This window comes from Erithacus rubecula, assembly GCF_903797595.1.
Source record: "Erithacus rubecula genome assembly, chromosome: 1".
In the NCBI taxonomy this organism is placed as follows: Eukaryota; Metazoa; Chordata; class Aves; order Passeriformes; family Muscicapidae; genus Erithacus; species Erithacus rubecula.
Window position 1 is genome coordinate 55,906,889 of NC_136658.1, and position 18,785 is coordinate 55,925,673.

An 18,785-nucleotide genomic window follows, 5' to 3' on the forward strand; every position below is an offset into this window, starting at 1 on the left:
GTTATTAATAGAACAGTACTGTCAGAGAGAAAAATCATTTCATCTTAATCTGTTCACCATTTTTCACTTATTACAAGGAGAAAATAATGGTGAAAATTCACCAGCAAATCAGAGGATCAGCACAGTCTTCTGCATGTAAAAGTGAGCTCTAAAAGGTTTTCTAGCAAATATATCTGTTGACTATATTTTACATATTCATCTTTGTGATGCATTCATCACATCACACAAATAACAGAGGAAGTAAAAACTGCTACAGTTAGCAGCCAAATGAAAATAAAATTTGTACTGCTCTTCAAGGAATTATTCATAGCAATTAATCATCTCACAATTGAATTAGCAGCTAAATTATCGGTTATGGGAGCTCAGAGACAGAAGTAAAAGATGCTTAACCATCAAGTACTAAAAACAACTGTAATCTCATACCAAGTTTTAAGCTACCACATTTTCCCTTCTCTTTTTACACCATCACATTCCTGATTGCAAAAGCTTTCCCCCCCCCCCCCCCCCCCACAGTTTCTGGAATAACAGAACAAGGCATCCCTTTTTCTCCACGTTGTTTACAAAAAGCATGCAAGGCATCTGGTCTTCTAAGCAGTATTACAAAGCACTCAGAATAGGCAAAAATAAAGCTAAATACTTATTTCATTTATATTCACATTTATTCAATTTACATTTTCTTACTCATCCAGTAAAAGTATTAATACCTTGTTTTCCCTATTTTTACACATCTTGAAAAAGTAAAATGTACAACATTCTCATGCTCTACCAAAAAGAAATAAATACTAGCAATAAAATTATTTTAAGAAAAAAGAAAATTTTAAAATATATAAATTTCAGAGAACTCAAGCAGATATAAGGAAGATGAAAAACATGATGGGATTTTTTTTTTTTTAATAGACTATTTTCTACTCATAGATGTTATGTACTAGAGGGGCAGCAAGAACATACTTACACCTAAATTTGAAATTAACAGCATAGCCTCCATGCTTAGCAGCTGTACTTTGCAGTGCCACAAGCCAGTTTTCCAAACCAGAATGGCCCAAAAGCTCTCAAAAGTCATTCTGTATTGCATGTCTACTTAAGACCACAACCTGATGTGTTATTTGGACCTGCTCATCTGGTCATTTTACCCACTAATAGCCATTCAAATAATACTCGAGTTTTCTGTTTTCCAAGCTCCCTACCACTAAAATTATATAGCAGTACATATGAACTTGATTCCTCCTTCTTGCTAACATCAGCTCCCAGTAGCCATGGGAAGGATGTCCTGGCAGGCTGTCTATCACATCCTCACAAGCCTTCAGAGTGATCAGTTTGTTACCAATCCAAACCGTGCCTTTTCTCCTCCTATTCCTTCTGCTTTGACCTACTTAAATGTATCCTGGATTTGTAAGGAGTAAAGGCCTTTCCAACTCTTCCCACAAGTGCTACTAAGCTTGGAGTGAAGACAACTGCCTGGTTCCAGCACAGGCACAAAGCAGTCTCCTGGGGACAGGACTACCTGCAGGGCTCAGGCTCTGAGGAAGGCTAAGTACACATTAGTAACACAGAAAAATTCAAACAGTGCTCTTTGCTGTCCCCTCAAAGAATTATTACAATACTCATTTTTGGTGATTCTAGTTCCTTCAAGCTCAAAGAAACCCAAAATTCTGAGATCCCTGTAGGCAACATCAGCACCCCTTTCAGGAAATTGCTCGATGCCAAGCCACACAACATTGACTGGATAGTTTGTCCCCAACATTCACTAACATGATCAGCTCTGAAGTGAAGCATGCAAGTGTCTCAGGACAAAAAGGAGAGCAAACACAGGTGAACATAACTACAAACTAGCAATTAACATGAGTCCCTGGGGATGAGATTAATTCACAACGTGTTAATAACTGCAAATTGATCTGAGGCATTCACTGAAAGAAATCCACACAGTAAGAACAGATCGCAGCATCACATCCACAGCTAATGCCTGTCATTTCCACCAGGAACCATCAATAAGAGCAAAGGATGACAGTTCCTTGTGATTTCATTTTCCTGCCTAGCACAAGGTCCTGCTTTGTAGCAGCCTGATCATTTGCCAGGCCAATTAGCTGCCAGCATGTTCTCACCCCCAGATGTGGTCAGGCACACAGCATAAATAAACATCATTCATTACCCTCTACAATAACTGCTGTGAGCTGGCCCACTGAGCACAAGGCAACAGTTATTGTGACTCTGAAAGCAAGAGCCCACACCAAGAATATAATTAGTATTTATGGCCAACCAGATCTCAAATTCCTCTTTCACACAGCATATGTTCTCAGGGAAGGGTGGAAGGATGGATGGATGGATGGATGGATGGATGGATGGATGGATGGATGGATGGATGGGGCCAAGAAGCTCTATCTACACTAACCTCTATATATACGAAATCTCTAGGGATAACAATGTAAAATATCCCAAATTCTACAAAATTCTGCCACTGTGCCTAAAATATAACTTTCTAGTTTAAGCACCAGGAAATGACAAACTTTTTAGACATATGAGTAAATCCATTGTTTAGGATCAAATATAGAAAACCGCTTTCATTAGGTTTCAAATGGAAATATGAACATACATACTGAACATTTTACCATACTAACAAAGACAGCAGTATTAGACTTTCTGAAGTCTTGTGCTTATGCCAAGACCATGAAACAGTACGTAGGAAGTGAGTGCTACAGACATGTAGAAAAATATGTAAATACCTGTAAAATTTGTAAAATCCCAAAACTGTGTGATGGATTGTCATTTCAGAACAGTTCTTTTGCTCCAAATTGATCATGAGACTGTCCTGGTTAACATAATAAGCACCCTCTGCTATGCATGAAGAAGACAATGTTAAGAATTTTATTTTTAAATCCTAGCTGTTCAGCTCTGAATTTTACAGTATTTGTAGCTTCTTCTTAAAGCCCCAGTTCCAGTTATCTGCAGATGAAGTAAGATTATCAATTACCCTTTAAAAATAAAAGAAGTTTCTAATCTCTGCAGTTGAATAGAAACAGATAAACCTGCTCTGAGTAATTTATACTGAAGATGCACTGAAGGAAGGGATTCAGCCATGAAAAGGAAAGCAGGATCATCTAAAACAACAACCAAGCAAAAAGAAGCCAAAAAACCCATTTCATCTACTGACATCAAAGAGATAAATGCTTTCAATTTGACTTCTAGAAGCATTAAAGTGGTGGAATGAATATTGTAATACAATAAGCATAAGTTGTCCCAGTCATGTTAAGTCTATAGTTATTAGAAGTGTTTTAGGGTATGATTTCCTTAGTTTTGATAAATTCTTAGTAACTGGACTGCTGATAATGCACTGTGTTGCACAGTACCTACTCTATTATTTTAAAAAACTACTTTCAAACTGACCACATAAGTAAGCAATAAAAACCTTTCCTTTAACAAGTGAGACTGCTTATACCTTTAAAATATTTACTAACAAAACTGAAGGTTTAAAATTTAATTAACCTGATTTTTATAACATCCCTGGAGATATCAAAATACTAAAACAGATGAAAATAGTAACTCATATAGGAAAACATGAGCAACTAATTAAAAAGCAAAAATATTCACCATACTAACTCCTGTGAATAATCTGTATTTAGTAAGAACTGTTGCAAAAATTTACATGAAAGCCTGAACAAATAAACATCCACAGAATCACAACACTCAAAAGGAACCACACACCCTGCAAAACCACAGGATTTTGTACCATCTTTAAAGTAATTCCCTTCCTAAAACTAATTCCTCATTTAAGCTACATAAGGTTAAAAAAATCCTAAACATATACAGAAGCTTGTTGAAAGGAAAGATGAAATTTGCTGTTTAAATTAAGGGAAATGTTCATCAGCAGGAACACAAGATAATAACAGAGATCCTCATTAAGTTGTTTTAATTACGAGAGGTTACATTGGTGTGAACAGGGACAGTACAAGCACAGGTCCTCTACTGAGGAATCAGATACACCTAGAACATCATATGTGATGTATCTAGGACATGTGGGTGACCAAGCACTGCAACAGGTGAGGCTGTGGAGTCTCCCTCACTGAAAGCCATATGAACACAACCCTGTGCAATATGTTATAGGATGGTCCTGTCTGAGCATGGAGATTGAACCAGGTGACCTACTGTGGTCCCTTCCACCCTGACCCATTCTCTGATTCTGTAGTCATATTAGCTAAGGCTATAAGGGTTTCCAAGACACCAAACCAAGTACATGCATCTTCCCATTTTCATAACTCCATTATGAAACTCAGTGAGCTCAGTTTCCCAAAACAAGAACTTACCTTCACTCTAAGCACCACAAATAAACAGTATTTTTTTGCCAGAAAGACAGAAAACAATAAAATCATATATATCAGTGTTACACTACTGACTAAACATGCTAAATTATACAAAGCATTATCTGGCATGTTCATCCACTCAATTATCTTAACTTTTCTATAGGCCTCCATGCAAAGTCAAAAATACTTTTTAAGCTCAAGCTTAAAACAAATTATATTGCATACATGCTGACATTTGAATATGGGCTCTAATCACATAGCCCTAACAAAATCCCCTTTCGAGCTAGCACCATCAATCCACAGTACTACACATCATTTCCTGCCAACACAATTTCTTTAGAGCAGAAAACCCAAACCACTTCCCTGGTGTATTCTGCACATATGTGGTTGCACAGCAGCCACACTTAAAAGAAAAATACCTCTCATGGGAATAAAATACAGAGACCTACATGAAAAAGAGAAGCATTTAGCTGATCACAGGAGAAAATCAGGAGTACTAGAAGGGAATTCAAAACACTCTTTACCAGAGATAAGAATGCCTAAGCCAGCTAAGAGGCATCACCTCAGTAAGGCATAATTAGTATCTCCCTCCCACAGATAGGTATTTAATCTTCAGTTTTGGTCCCTGTAAAAAAGCAGTTCAGAGTTTGAAAGTTACTCCTGCAGTCAGATACACATCTGGGAATCGCTAGGTGTCTAACATGCCTGAAAAAACTGACAGAAGAAAACATTAAGATATTCCCCACTACTCACTGATTAGTGCTGTTATTGGGACACTGGCTCAAGAAGCAGGAAACACGGGCTCCCACTGCTCAGCAGCCTGTAAAGACTTACATGAGTCACTCAAAAACCCAGGGTTCCTGTAAGAACTTGAAGCAATATAAGGCAGACGACAGGTGCAGAAATTTAGCAGGAACCAATACTGTTGCCCCTATCCAATAGGAGAACTTCAGGGAGCCAGGCTTTCAAAGAAGCAGAATCTGTATTTCAAGTACCTCAGTCACTCCTGAACACACAGACCTTGGAAGTACATGCAATCCTTTGGTCTGTTTCAAAGGGTGAGGCATTCAGCTTCTGTGCTCAGAAGGACTGTAACACCTTTAAGACTTTATCAAAACACAGTGCTTCCAAGCTTTGCTTTGCAACTTTAAGTCATAAAAATTCACATTTTTTGGGAGAAAAAAGAGTCTATCATATACAAGATTGTAAAATATGGGCTTAATACAGCAATATTTTCAGTTCTAATAACTGTAAAGAGCATTGAGTTGTGCCTGTAAATCTGGAGGTTAGTTTGGGGCATGCCCATTTTTCCATCTTGTTGAACATTACACAGTAAAGCTCTTGACTTTTCAAGCAGTACACTCCTAGTTCCAGTCTCCCACAGCCATCAGCTTTGGTCATCCTATCAGCTTATTCCAGTTTTATTTACTAACTACAGCTGTAGCTCAGCCAGCCATCCTACTAGTGGCAGGAACTTTGCCATCAGGCACAGTCACAACTCATATGCTTAATGCACATTTGCAGTCACACTGAAACTGTCACTGCCCAAACTATTTCCCTGCCCTGTCACACAGAGCTCACAAAATGCTTGAGGCTTGTTTGTCATTTCTGTCTGTTGATTTGTCCATCACCAGAGGGAGAGCACCCCCTCATCCCCAACTGCAATGAGAAGAGAAACTTACCAAGCAGACGGCACACAGAGACTCCTTTCAAGAGTCAAGAAGAATTGATGGGTAGGGGGAAGGTGTTTTAAGATTTGGGTTTATTTTTCATTATTGTACTCTGATTTGATTTGCAATAAAATATTTTTTTGCCCGAGTCTGATTTGCCTGTGATGCTAACTGGTTACTGATCTCTGCCTGCCTTCATCTTGACCTACAATCCTTCCATTAAATTCTCTCTCCCATGTGCAGTTGTTTTGGTGGGCACCTGATGTCTTGCCAAAGGCAATGCACCACATGGACAAAAAGCAATAAATTAGGAGGAATTGAGAAAATTAATAAGGAGTGTCCACTTTCCACTAAGCCTAGGAAAACTGAAAAGCAACTTTAAGAGTATGTGAGAACTTCAGTTTTAAAAATATGAGAAATCTGGGAGTACCTGAAAAATCTGTTTCCCAGTTCATCCACATGAAGCAAACCCTTTTTTGAAAAATTGTATTTAAATGATCTAGTATAGCATAGAATGAGAAAGCAGTTCAGTTGGTATGTATCAGTATAAAACTGCTTGATATATAGATTTATAGCACATACCTCAAGAGCTGCCCAAAAAAAAATAGCACAGATCTCTTTTAAGTGTGGAAACAGAAAACCTGACTAAATTGCAGCAGTTCCAGTAACTTTCAGCTAGCACAAGCAATGCAATCAGCAGTGGTGTCTGGCAAACTGCTGTTGGTGACAAAAATGTAAATCTAAGATTCAGGACTAATACTTTGCATGACATAGTCCAGTTGTACCAATGACTGCATATCAGTGTAAGCCAGGAAGTTTCAAAGGTAAATGTACAACTACTCTAGTTCAATGTATTCCAGTGGAAGGCTGACCTGAAAATTGTTTTTGTACACACTGAATGCAGAAAACACAACCACAGCACTGTCCAGCTGCAGCACGCTGAAGAGCATGGAAACTCCAACCATCGTTCTCTGACCCAATTCTGTTACTAAAATGATTTTATGACATCAAAGAATTCAAAAGACTAGAAAGGAAATGGTATGAACTACTTCCCACAAATCCCAAAGAAGGATACTACATGTTAGTTATGGAGGGTAGGGTTGTGGGTTTATTGTTTTGTTGTTCTTTTTTCTTTTTTTAAGGCAAATCTTTTACTGTACAGCTATGTAAACAGAAAAACACACGGGCTTTGTGAAAAATGCAACTGTCTCAGCATTCATTTTCCCCCTGGGTGCACGATACCTGCAAAACACACACAAAAGCAAACTTTCTGATTAGAGCTAACTTCCAAACTCGTCTTCCCAGCTTCCCTTCCAGAACTTGCCCAAATACTATGCTGAAATATTAAGCCTTAGGCGTGACCTAGGGCCCAAATCTCTGTTCTGTCCCCAGCTCCCACATTTTATATTAAAAAAGTCAATGTGATGCATTTTAATTATATTTGGTGGATTGGCCAGAACCCAGGAGCATACATGAGCAGCTCACACTTCAGCTAGCTTGAACTAAGACAGACCTTTTTCAGCAGAAGACTCATTCTTGTGTACTGCTACATAGGGTAATTTGGAACAAAATATATTGCCCCAGATCCTTCTACCAAACTATTAGTATTTAATTCATTAAGAAGAGTGTTTACCCCACTTAATCTAAGAAGCCTCCAAATAAGGCATTAAGAGCCTTCAAAACGAAGATTTTGGTAAGGATTCTCACAAGGGGCACTGTGAATGCAAAAATTAATATGGGAAGATTACACAAACTCACAAAACAATCACCAAGGTTAATAAATCACATCTAATTCAGTGTTCACATCTGGTTCTGTCAGTCACTTAACTGGCTATACAGCTAGGATGGTGTCAGGGCAGACATATGCTACTTCCCCATTCCCTTTTCTCTCTCTTCCAGGATCTATTTATGGTGCTTTAGGATGCTGGATCCTATGTCACAGACACAATGAAGATGCTCTTACGTACAGACAAGGATGGCTGACCTAGTCACCTCAGGACACTATCTACTTCCAAGAGGAAGGTCAGGACATGATTCATCTCACCTCTGCTTGCAACGGACATGAGCTGTGTTCCTTTGTCTGCTCTGACTACAATGGCAGCCCAGAGTGACTGGCTCCAATACAGATCTCTGCATACATTCAAAAGAAACTCGCTCTGACTACATTCATCACAGAGAACAATAAACAGAGCTAAAAAAAAAAAAAAAAAAAAGAAAAGTTCAAAGACCGCATTCAGTTTTCATTTTTTCTAAGCAACTGAAAAAGACAGCTCTTGCAGCCCTAGAGCACTGCAATGCTTGCATACATCCTAGTGAAATCAGCTTGTATGCAACCAAAGTCACCAAACAACCTTCTCAGCAGCAGTTCCAGTTAGAAGGGGACTTCTATATTAATTCTTTTAAACAAGGAAGAGTTTCTCAATCCCTTTTACCAGGAAGATGAAGATCACTTGTAACATCACATTTAAGGGAGAGATGGAGAAGTGGAGAATAGCAGCAGAAAGGTGGGACTGCTAAAGTAATACTGTTTCCAAAAGATACACATCAGAGAACAGTCTTCAAGATGCGTTTAAGGGCAGGCAAGATGAACTCTATGCCTGACACCAGTCATTTACTCACCCACACAGCACAGAGGAAAGCAACAGCATTTAATTCCTATTTTAACAATTAGCAACAAATAAGGGAACAAAATCATAACCACCTCATGATGTCACTCACTGGATAAAGATCTACCACCATGATATGCAGACAATGCACCTAAGGCCACTGAAACATCTTCCTCCAACTCTTGCTGGGACAGCTTCTGTCTCTGCTGGTTCTGATTGTAAATTCCCAGGCCTCTGGTTAGGTTCACCCAGCAGGTACTGACTGAAATGGGTAGGAAGTTATCATCCAATCATCTCTGCTACTAGATCTGAAGGGGCAGCAACTCCTGCAGGCACAAATGAAGAGCTCTGAAGAAGCTCTGGGGAGGCTAGTGCATCATCCAGGGGAAGGTAGGACTTGGACAAGAAATTAATGTCTCTTCCACCATCAGCACCTTCAAAGCAGTCAGCTGCACCCAGTCTGGTGGGGATAATTAATCTGTTGAAACGTCTTTGCCAAAAGCTCCACACCACATTAATTTAGGAGCGGCTCTACTCCTCTACTGTGGGAAGAGTGTCTTCATAAAAACATTGCTGTTTCAGTCTGTGGCAGAGCTGTGTCAGAAGTCATGACATCTACACCACTTCAACATTGTTGGAGTATTGTGATCACCGTGAATCAGAACTCACTGCCTGTTAATTCAAAAGGGAATCATTTCTGCTGGCACAACTTGTGAAAGAGTTTGTATTTTCCTTAATAAAACACGAGTCCATCATTGATTACACACACACGTTACCGTAACATCACATGCAAAATCCAAACTCTCATACTCATTTTGCATAAACATTGTAAAACTCATCCCAACCTGGTCTTTCCTCTTGAATTTGTTACCTTTGGCAACTGCCTTCTTTGTATTTCAGCAACAGTGTGATAGAGCAAAATCCCACAGAGTACTATGGGAAGAGTATTTTGCCATCACTCAGAATTGGTTTGTTCTGTTTGCCACAATACTCCACAAGCAATAAAAAGAGGTATGTTCTGAACAGAAAAAAATTTTTTTGTCTTTTTCTTTAAATGCTGATTGGGTCTGTAGCATCTCCCAGTATGTCTGGATCTCAGGACACCTCTTCACTGCCTCCTTCCTTGCAGAGCACTAGCAACCTTTGCCTTCCATATAGTTCATACCTTTTAAATCCAGTGGAGATTTGTTTTTCAGACCATTATGACATGCTCTATGTCTGAAACAGTCAAGGGAATGTCTGCAGATATGCAGCAGCAAGGAGTATATGGCTGCAGACACCTCCACAGCTGCAGTAATTCAAAACTTGCAACATCTTCAGCAGAGATGTCTACCCAAGATGTAGCTCACACAGTAAAACACTGGTGACCAGTAGTTTGATAGCCACTGTGCCAGATTTATTACCACCACAGTTTTTGGGGTCATGGCTATTAGCCAAAATTATGAGGAGGTAGGTAGATCTGTTTTCTCTGGCTCAAAACTGCCATACTATCATCTTGCAGAGAGGTGCCTTCAACTGTAAGTAGATCAATGACATATCCTCATGGAGGAGGAAAGAGGCACAGTTTTGGCAACCTCACCAAGGTTAAGTCAGGCCCTGATCAAGAAATTTTAAAAACTCTGAAAATTCCTTACACTTTGAGATGGAAAATAGCTACCAGAGCTGTTATTTTGCAAGATTGCAAACCACTTAACAGAAAGGAATGGTAGAGCTGTAGCTCTACAACCCTCCCTTGGGGCACATCCCCTGGGGCAGGCTGAGCCCTCATAACTCTGGATAGCCAAGATTCTGGATCAATGAAGAGGGAAACCTAATATCATATATACAATTAATAATGTATGTTGGAGTGGGAGTTGCTTCTAATACAGGTCCATGATCATAAATCTGTGCACTTAAATAAGCCCTTCATCATCCTAAAACTTACCAGTGGTGAAGTTGACTGAGAGAAATATGACCTGCTGCTTCCTTAGACATGTTTATGTATTATTCAGAAGCAGGCTTTCAAGCTACCAATCCATCTGGTTATGTGACTTTTGTTAGAGCTCCTCCTCTTCCCTAGCCAGACAGCTCTGTCCCTTGAGGTTATCTTTTTATGAGAAGTTTGCTTCACCATCCAAGAGAAAGGAGAGGCAGTTACATATCCCCTATTTGGAGGGCTTCATCCACCCCTGTACATGTCATGGTGGCTGTAGTGACAAAGTGTTGCAGCAAAAGACAGTAAATTCATTTTTGGACAGTCCTCTGTCAGATTACTCACTGAACTACTACTCATGACCATGCTACTTTCCCTGGGCCTCTGCCTTGCAGCTAGCAGATACCTGCTTCCCCTAACCAGTCTACTCCACCCACCCAATCCTCTGGATTCCTTAATATGAAAACCAAGTAAGCCTGTTGGTAAAGGGGCATTTTGCCAGTACAGCAGAATAACATCAGTAACTGACTCTTATACCATTGAGCAAATTGTTCTTTATAAAACACTTTACAAGCATTGTGGTGAACTAGACAGGCTATATCAACACTACGAAAATTTCCCAGAATAGACATATGTACAATGTACTAGGTACTTTGGGCCAAAGCAGGTCACATTTACATCTTTGCACATTCCTGATGAACAAAACTATGCTGCATTCACATGTTCAGCACAGACCTGACCATTCAACATTTGTACAAATGGCAAGAATACAACATGTAGCTCTGCTATATGAGTCAGAAGAACCCCGTTGTCTAGGCAAGTTTTGCCAAGTCCCCCGAAGTAAAATCTCTAAATATAGGCATCAAACTCCAAAGTTTGAAATAATTTGTACTGATAATCACCAGCCAAATCTAGAGCATAAAATTACTTTCTTTTTCAGTCATGTGGGAAAGAATACGCATGGAATCTAAGCTTATTGCATTTTTAACCTCAAATATTAAGCAGAAGACTCCTCTCAAAGTTTTGACACTCATCCCCAAAAAGCATACAATTCATAGGCAAAATACCTGAAGGAATATAAAGATAATGCATGAACTCCAGGTAAATTAAAGACTTCCAGTGACTTCCATAGGTTTTGGATCAACACGGTCTTTCTCTTACTACATTTCTACTATTTTTAGTTTTCTATTACTATCTAGAGTATGTTAGACACAATTACAAAAGATTTTTTAAACAGTATTTATTTAGTTACCTTCCTTTGTACTACAAAACTGGACTCACGTGGTTGATGTCTCAGGTTAGTCCTGAAACTGTAGAAAGCCTGTTTTCAACAGATTTAATTCCAGTATACTACAGGGTAAGTAAAACCTGGAAATTCATTTTGCTTAATGATTAAAGAATCTTTTGAGAGTTACAGTATGGAAGCCAACCTGAATTTCAGTCACAGAAAACAAGCAGAACATGAAAGTGTGATTGGTATTCAGTTCAACTAGTGTACAGTATTCAAATGTGACCTCCAGTCCTACCTAGCCACCAATGATGCTACTGTCTCTCACTGGGGGGAGACAGATCTCATGCTCCAAAGATGTTATTATTTTTCAACTAGTCACTTATTTCAAGCCTGAAGTTTAAGATAGCTTAAATAAAGTAAGATGAACCTTATCTTGAAAGCACATTCAGCATGTTTAACCATGTTTAACACACAGAGACAGATAAGGTAACTAGAAACCTGAAAGCTTTAATTTGAGAGATATCATGACATTCATTCACACTGGATCCCAGTGCCAGCTATACCAACGTGTATTATTCATGCAGTATTGCACTGAGTGGATATATTGGAGCTAGGCTGTTTGCCATGCTCTGCAGGATGTAGACAGACTGTGCATTGACAGGATCAACTCTCAGGGTCTTGTGTAAGGTACTTATGTTTTGGTAACATAAGGTGTGAGGTGTTCTGTGTGCCTGGATATGCTCTGTACCCTTCAAGGCTATGAAGAACATGAGAAGCTATCCTACATCAGCAAGCTACTGTCTACATAGCAAAAAAAAAAAACGAGTCTTACGGTATTTTCTTAAGCTCAACCTGAAAGGAGACTTCTCAAAACCAGATAACCTAATCAGGGGTTTTTTGCTGCAGAAATAAATCTCTCCACTCCCTTAAAACTGTATGTTAGACATCCCCACTTCAATCAGCCAACAGCAGATTTAAAACCCCACTGACAGCAATTCATCCACTCTTTTCGAAATGTTCTCAGTCCTTACAAAGCAATAGCTGCTTTGCAATTTTCATTCTTTGCATTGGTAGGGGGGTGAGTTTGCCATCACAACAATGCCAGAGAACTCCACTGGACACTCCCATTCTGCAACTTTGGTCTTGGGGGTTGAATAAGTGACAAGAGAAGACAATAGTAACCACCATTGCAGAAAAACAAATTAAGATGAAATCTCAACTATGCAATAATCTGGAAAAACATTCAATCACAGTATAATCAATTTTAATTTTTAAAAACATTGAGCATAGTTTAAGATCTCAGCTGCTACTGACAGAATGAATGAAGATAAGGGTGCCTTTGCCTTTCACGCTTAGGGGGTTCCTCTAGGATGAGGAGCAAGGCTTCTGTGTGATTTAAAGAACAAGTACTAATTAACTCCCCTTGCAGATCAGAGCTCAGCTACTATACAAGGTACTCTCATGATGAAAATGTACTACTTATTTAGTCTATACATTGCACTAGTACCAAAAAAAATACTATTATGAACTGCTCAGTGGATTCTTCAGAGACAGTAATTCCAGTTAATAAAAGAGAACTTCATCATTACATGCCACATGATGTACAACACTTCTCCAAAGTGGAGATGTGCTATATTGCCAATCAGACATGTTAGCAAGAATTTGAAACAAAACTGCATTTTTGCTTTGAACAAGTTGCTGGCAGAAAAATATAGTTAAAAAAATCCATAATTCCATTTCCTAAATCTTAATTTTCCAGTAGGTTACATAATTTTTTCTTTGTTGCATTACCACCAGCAAAACAGAGAACCATAAATGGTGAGGGGATCCATTCTGTTAAAAAACAGACTTACAGACGGACAATTTCCCATTTTTCTCCTAACAGTATAGGATCTTTATTATATACCAGGGAGAAATCAAACATGTGTCTACTTCGATACAACTCTCTTGATAATTTATAATAGATGAAAAGACAAATATAAAATTAGGCCTTTTAGTCCAAGATTAACCCTAATATTGCACTTTTCCTATCACTACTGTTTAGTCCCGAAATTCCTCTGCATCTCAGCAACATCCTCACAAACACTACAGCTCCTCCTAAAACCAGATCCACTTGCCATCTGTATTCACAGGTTAAATTTCTGGCAGGAGGTTTTTGCCAGAGAACTCAATTTACAGTTTCTGACTCCAATACGGTTCCAAGACGCCATGCTCCCTCTTTGTTCAAATATATCTGCTGCCTATATTGAGGCAGACTGAAAAAGCTTAATCTTAGGCTCAAATTGAGGTCAAAAGCACCACTTGCCCTCCAGGAACCCTGTGGCTTTTGGATAAATATAGCAAGTGTCACAGTTATGTCACTATCATGAGAAACTGTCAACACTATTACCAAAAGCAGAGAAAAGATACAAAACACTTAAAAATAACAGTTACTGTGAAACAGATTTTTCATACTACTAAAACACCACTAGGACAAAATTAATGGGAATTTCTGATTATTAAGAAAAGTTCTAACAGAAGTCTGACTGCCAAATATAACAATGTATCCAGAATATATATCCTCACACAGAATTAAGGTTCAACATCCACCTTGAGTCAAATTAAGAAGCAACCAAAAAATTGCTACTGAGAAAATGGGTAAAGTGACATATAGATGTTTGCTATAGATGCCATTATCATTACTGTCATGGGGGTTAGGGCTTCTGCAACAATTTTTAAGCTAAGCAGATCAGCCTCTTTAGATTCCCTTGAGAAAGACCAATGTCTCCTGACACTAACTCAGAGCACATTCCTACATTTAAGCTTCCCTAGGGTGATTTCAGGTATCTCAAGGGACACTCCTTAAGAAAACACTGCCTTGAGAGTACCTTCCAGACATACAGTGCACCAAGAAATGCACAAGCATTTAACAAAGAGGCATTCTTTCCTCCTCACTAACAAGCAACACAGGCATAAGCTGGCAGAGGAGGAGAAAGGAGTGTGTCACCCAAGAGCACAGTACAACAAGGAAAGCATGAGAAGAGCACACAAATTGCAGAAGCACCCTCAGTACAACATTCTATCTCACTGTTCAGGATAAAAGGTACTCTGCAGCATCTTTTAAGCATTCCTATCACTTAACCTGTCATGTCCACAATAAGCTCAGACAATATAGTTTGAGCTGCTTCTTCAAGCTTATCTATAAAGAAACATTTTATTTCTTCCAAATAATTATTTCAGATTCATCAGCATAAATCAAACACAGGCAAAATATTTTTTGGACAATGTCCAACACAAGAAGACCGTGTGTCTGTTTACTTACAATTTGAGACTTTTTTTATTTATAAATAAAGATCCATTTGTGACTATAGTGAAGAATTTCACACCCAGGGTTTCAAAAGACATTAAGAAACAGCCATGAGGCAGTCTGAACACTGGCTATACAACTGCCATACATGAACCAGAAATGACAAAAAATAAAACCGGTGACACCATGAAGGAACCGGCTGAAGCCAAGATTCTGCCACTCCACCCTTCCCTATTTCATGCTGGCCTGCAAATCACTCTATATCCTGCCTTTCCTAAGGGTTAGGAAGAAGGAACAAAGAACATGGAGATTTGCTAGCACTTTACAGAGCTGCTTGAAGGACATAGTGGACTTTCAGAAGAAAGGAGATCAGGATGCTGAGCCAAGTCCTCTGTACCTGAAGGCAACGACACAAGCGATGACACAGTTGCTATCACCCATGCCACAAACCCCTGCCTTGTACTCACAATTGACTCTGACCATGTTATTAAAAAAACTGCCTGAAGACAGAAGTCACAAACACATCAAGGACCAACTAAGCCTAAAATAAAAAAAAATTAAAAAATTAAAAATCAATAATTTAAAAATATATGGTCCCAGTCAGATGCAAATTCAAAAGATCTGTTATGCAATCCTATTGTTTTATTAAGTCTACACTGGAGTACACTTGAGCCAAATGAAAATGAAACTACATTTTATGAGCCACTCCTAAAGAATAAAACAAATTAGAGCTCATAGCCCTAAGAGCTTACTTTAACTTCTGACACAAATCTTTACATGATTTTCAAGTGATTTTAAATGAAGTGGCAAGTAGCTAATATACTTAAAGTCAACTTGCAGTGGCAAACTTTTACCACAAGTAATCTTGCACTTACTTTCTCGTGTGCTGATAATTGTTCTATGAAATGACAGCATCAATACAGACAGGATATTGTATTTTCCTATATGTAAAAAGCAATTCTAAACAGAAAAGACAAAATAATGCATACATACACAGAAGGACCTACTTGTAGAGAGCCTCATTTTAACACCTACAATGTGGAGCAGAACCAACCCTTCAGCATATAACAGCAAGGGCATGAATCAGTGATCTAAAACCAGAATGTAATGACATTTTAATGCTCCAGCTGGTTCAGTTGAGTGAGGTTGTTGTGCAGATCCCGTATCATATCCATCTGCCCACACAGATATCTCAAGGAAGCAAAAGGGTGCCAGATTACACCTGGCACCCTCACAAAGATCGATGGACCACAGTCAAAGTGATTGAACCTAAACCATGTGTTTACTAGATACAAACCTAAATTAGAGGGAACAAACCTGGACCATTACATATTCTATGAATTCACATAAATACCTGAGACCAAACAACAAGGTCCTTACAGTCAGACATGAGGAACAGCTCCTCATCTGGAGCTGGAAATTGAGACACGAAAGATATTTTCAAGGAAATTCAGTAACATAGATGTTCCTCTCTGAGACAGATTCAACACAAGGCAATATCCCATGCATCTAACTTAAGTCTAGCAGACACAACAATGTAATTTACATAATTTCACCAGAGATTGGAATGTGGAGCAAAACTTTTGTGCCTTACACAGTAAGATAGCTTAGTATGTGAAAACAAAAAAAAAAAAAAAACCCAGTGTACTGAGTCCTCATTTTGGAGGATGAGCTCAGCTTCTAAACAAATTATTACAAAATCAGAAGTACCACAACTGAAGAAATAGGAGACAGTAAGAAACCATGTCTAAATGAAGGGCATCAGGGCTATTCTTACAAAATAGAGTGTATTCAAAGCTTATCAAAAATATAAAGTAATATTACATCCAAATCTTTCTCATGCTAAGTATTCCAATGTTTTTTTCCTAATTGGTGGAGAGAAATTTCTATTTCCAGACTCAATTAACAAAAGTGTTTCAGAACAGCTGGGTGGACTGTCCTCTGGCTTTTTCAAAATCAGTGTACAGACAACTTCTTCTAGGTATTTATCTTAAATGAATGAGATACAGTGAAATTATGCATAACATTTAGTATCAAAAAGAGCTCTTACAAATCCTTACTGTGCTTAACTCAGAAACAATCTGTCCTCCATCAGTTACAGACAAAACTAAGAAAAGGCTACTGATCTCTCTTATGTGGCAGAGGACACAACTCCTCGATCTTTACAGAGGAATTTACCTGACTGCATTTGATATCTTCAAAGTTATCCACCTCTAACTCCCTGAGTAACCATTTCAGAATTGTGCACTTTGAGGTACAGGACTCCTCACCCTGAATTAATACAGGGCAGGCAGTAAAATCAACACGGGTACTTGGTACAACTTAATGGGAACAGACAAGTGAATACAAAGAAGCCAACTTTCTTTCCCGAAGTAGAACTTGTTTGTTCCAAGTCACAGTGGGCCCCTCTGCATAAGGGGGGCACATGGGGTTGGCTAAGTTGAGCAAACAGCCATCCACTTTCAAGCAAAAAGCCCTCCTAAAATCATGTTTTCATACAGATTTTTCTGGTGCTATGAAGCAGGGTCAGTCTGAGCTCAGCCAGCTGTGCAGACTTGGTTAACAGGTACTTTACATTATAAGAGTGGTAATGGTGGTCCAAATTCACCAGTGAGCATCCTCCAACAATTCTTTAGTCTTAGTAACACAATACAATAGACTTAAAAATACACAAAACAGATAAAACAAAGAAATGCTATGTTCAATGTTATTTTAAAAATTGTTATCCCATATAACCTTTCCATGGCCTTCCACAGCCAAATAGTTTTATACATAGTATAAAACATTCAAGAACTTGTTGCAGTATATTGTGTGATTTAATTATTTTAACATTACCAAAAACACAGTACTTAAATTCTTCAGGTTTTTTTTCAAAACAGCAGTTACCTAGGTTGCAACTATTTTTTGCTGACAAAAATATTTTTTGTCCCATAGGCATACATTTACTACTTTTTTCCCCCCCTCAGACTTTATAAGTATGACACTTTCAGTGAAGCATTCCATTGCTGTGATAAATCCACATGCAAAAGACTTCTAGAATAGCTTAGTGACCTCACTAAGGGTAAATATTCCCCAAGAAGGCATTTTCTGTAATTAAAAATTTTACAAGAATATCCCATTGTAGAAGTAAAATTAAGATAACAGTATTTTAAATTAATTTCATAAAGGGAAAAAAAATAGAACACTTAAGCATTTTGTTTTTATAAACTGTCTCTACCATTTGTACTAACTGACCTGCTGTCTTGCAACATTAAAAAAAAAAAAATCAAGCAAATCTATGAATGTCTCTGCCCACAAGTATTAAGATTAGAGCTTAATGACTACATTTCATTCAGGTAGAGCAAAAAAGGATTTTATTACAAGAACTGTTGCATAAACCTTTAGGTAAAAGCAAATGACTGGTGTAAATGTTTTATTTCCATGAAACATGAACAGACATGCTGAATGTGGAACACTTAGGAAGACAAGTGCAAATAATCAACTTCTTTCTAATATATTAAAACACAAGGGCAGTTGCCAAGAAGAACGACTGCATGACATCCACAGGACTGTACACGATATCCCAGAAATAACCAATCAAAAACACACACATCCCAGTGTGAACAAATGCTTCCCAAAATATGCAGTATTGTGAAGAACTAAAGTGCTCCCTGAAAGTGAAAATACAGAAATAAACCTTTTAGTAAAGAAGCAGTGCTATCTCTATCACACTTGTCTGCATTCCGAAATGTTATTCCCAGTGCTCTTCTGCAGACATCAAAAACAGACCATTGAAGAAAGACAACATG

The 18,785-nt window shown here is 38.4% G+C and overlaps 1 protein-coding gene across 3 annotated transcripts in view; it reads right to left on the bottom strand.

The window, feature by feature from the left end:
• SLAIN1 (SLAIN motif family member 1) overlaps window positions 1–18,785 on the bottom strand; it is a 50,524-nt gene that overhangs the window by 21,353 nt on the left and 10,386 nt on the right. The window lies entirely within an intron of this gene.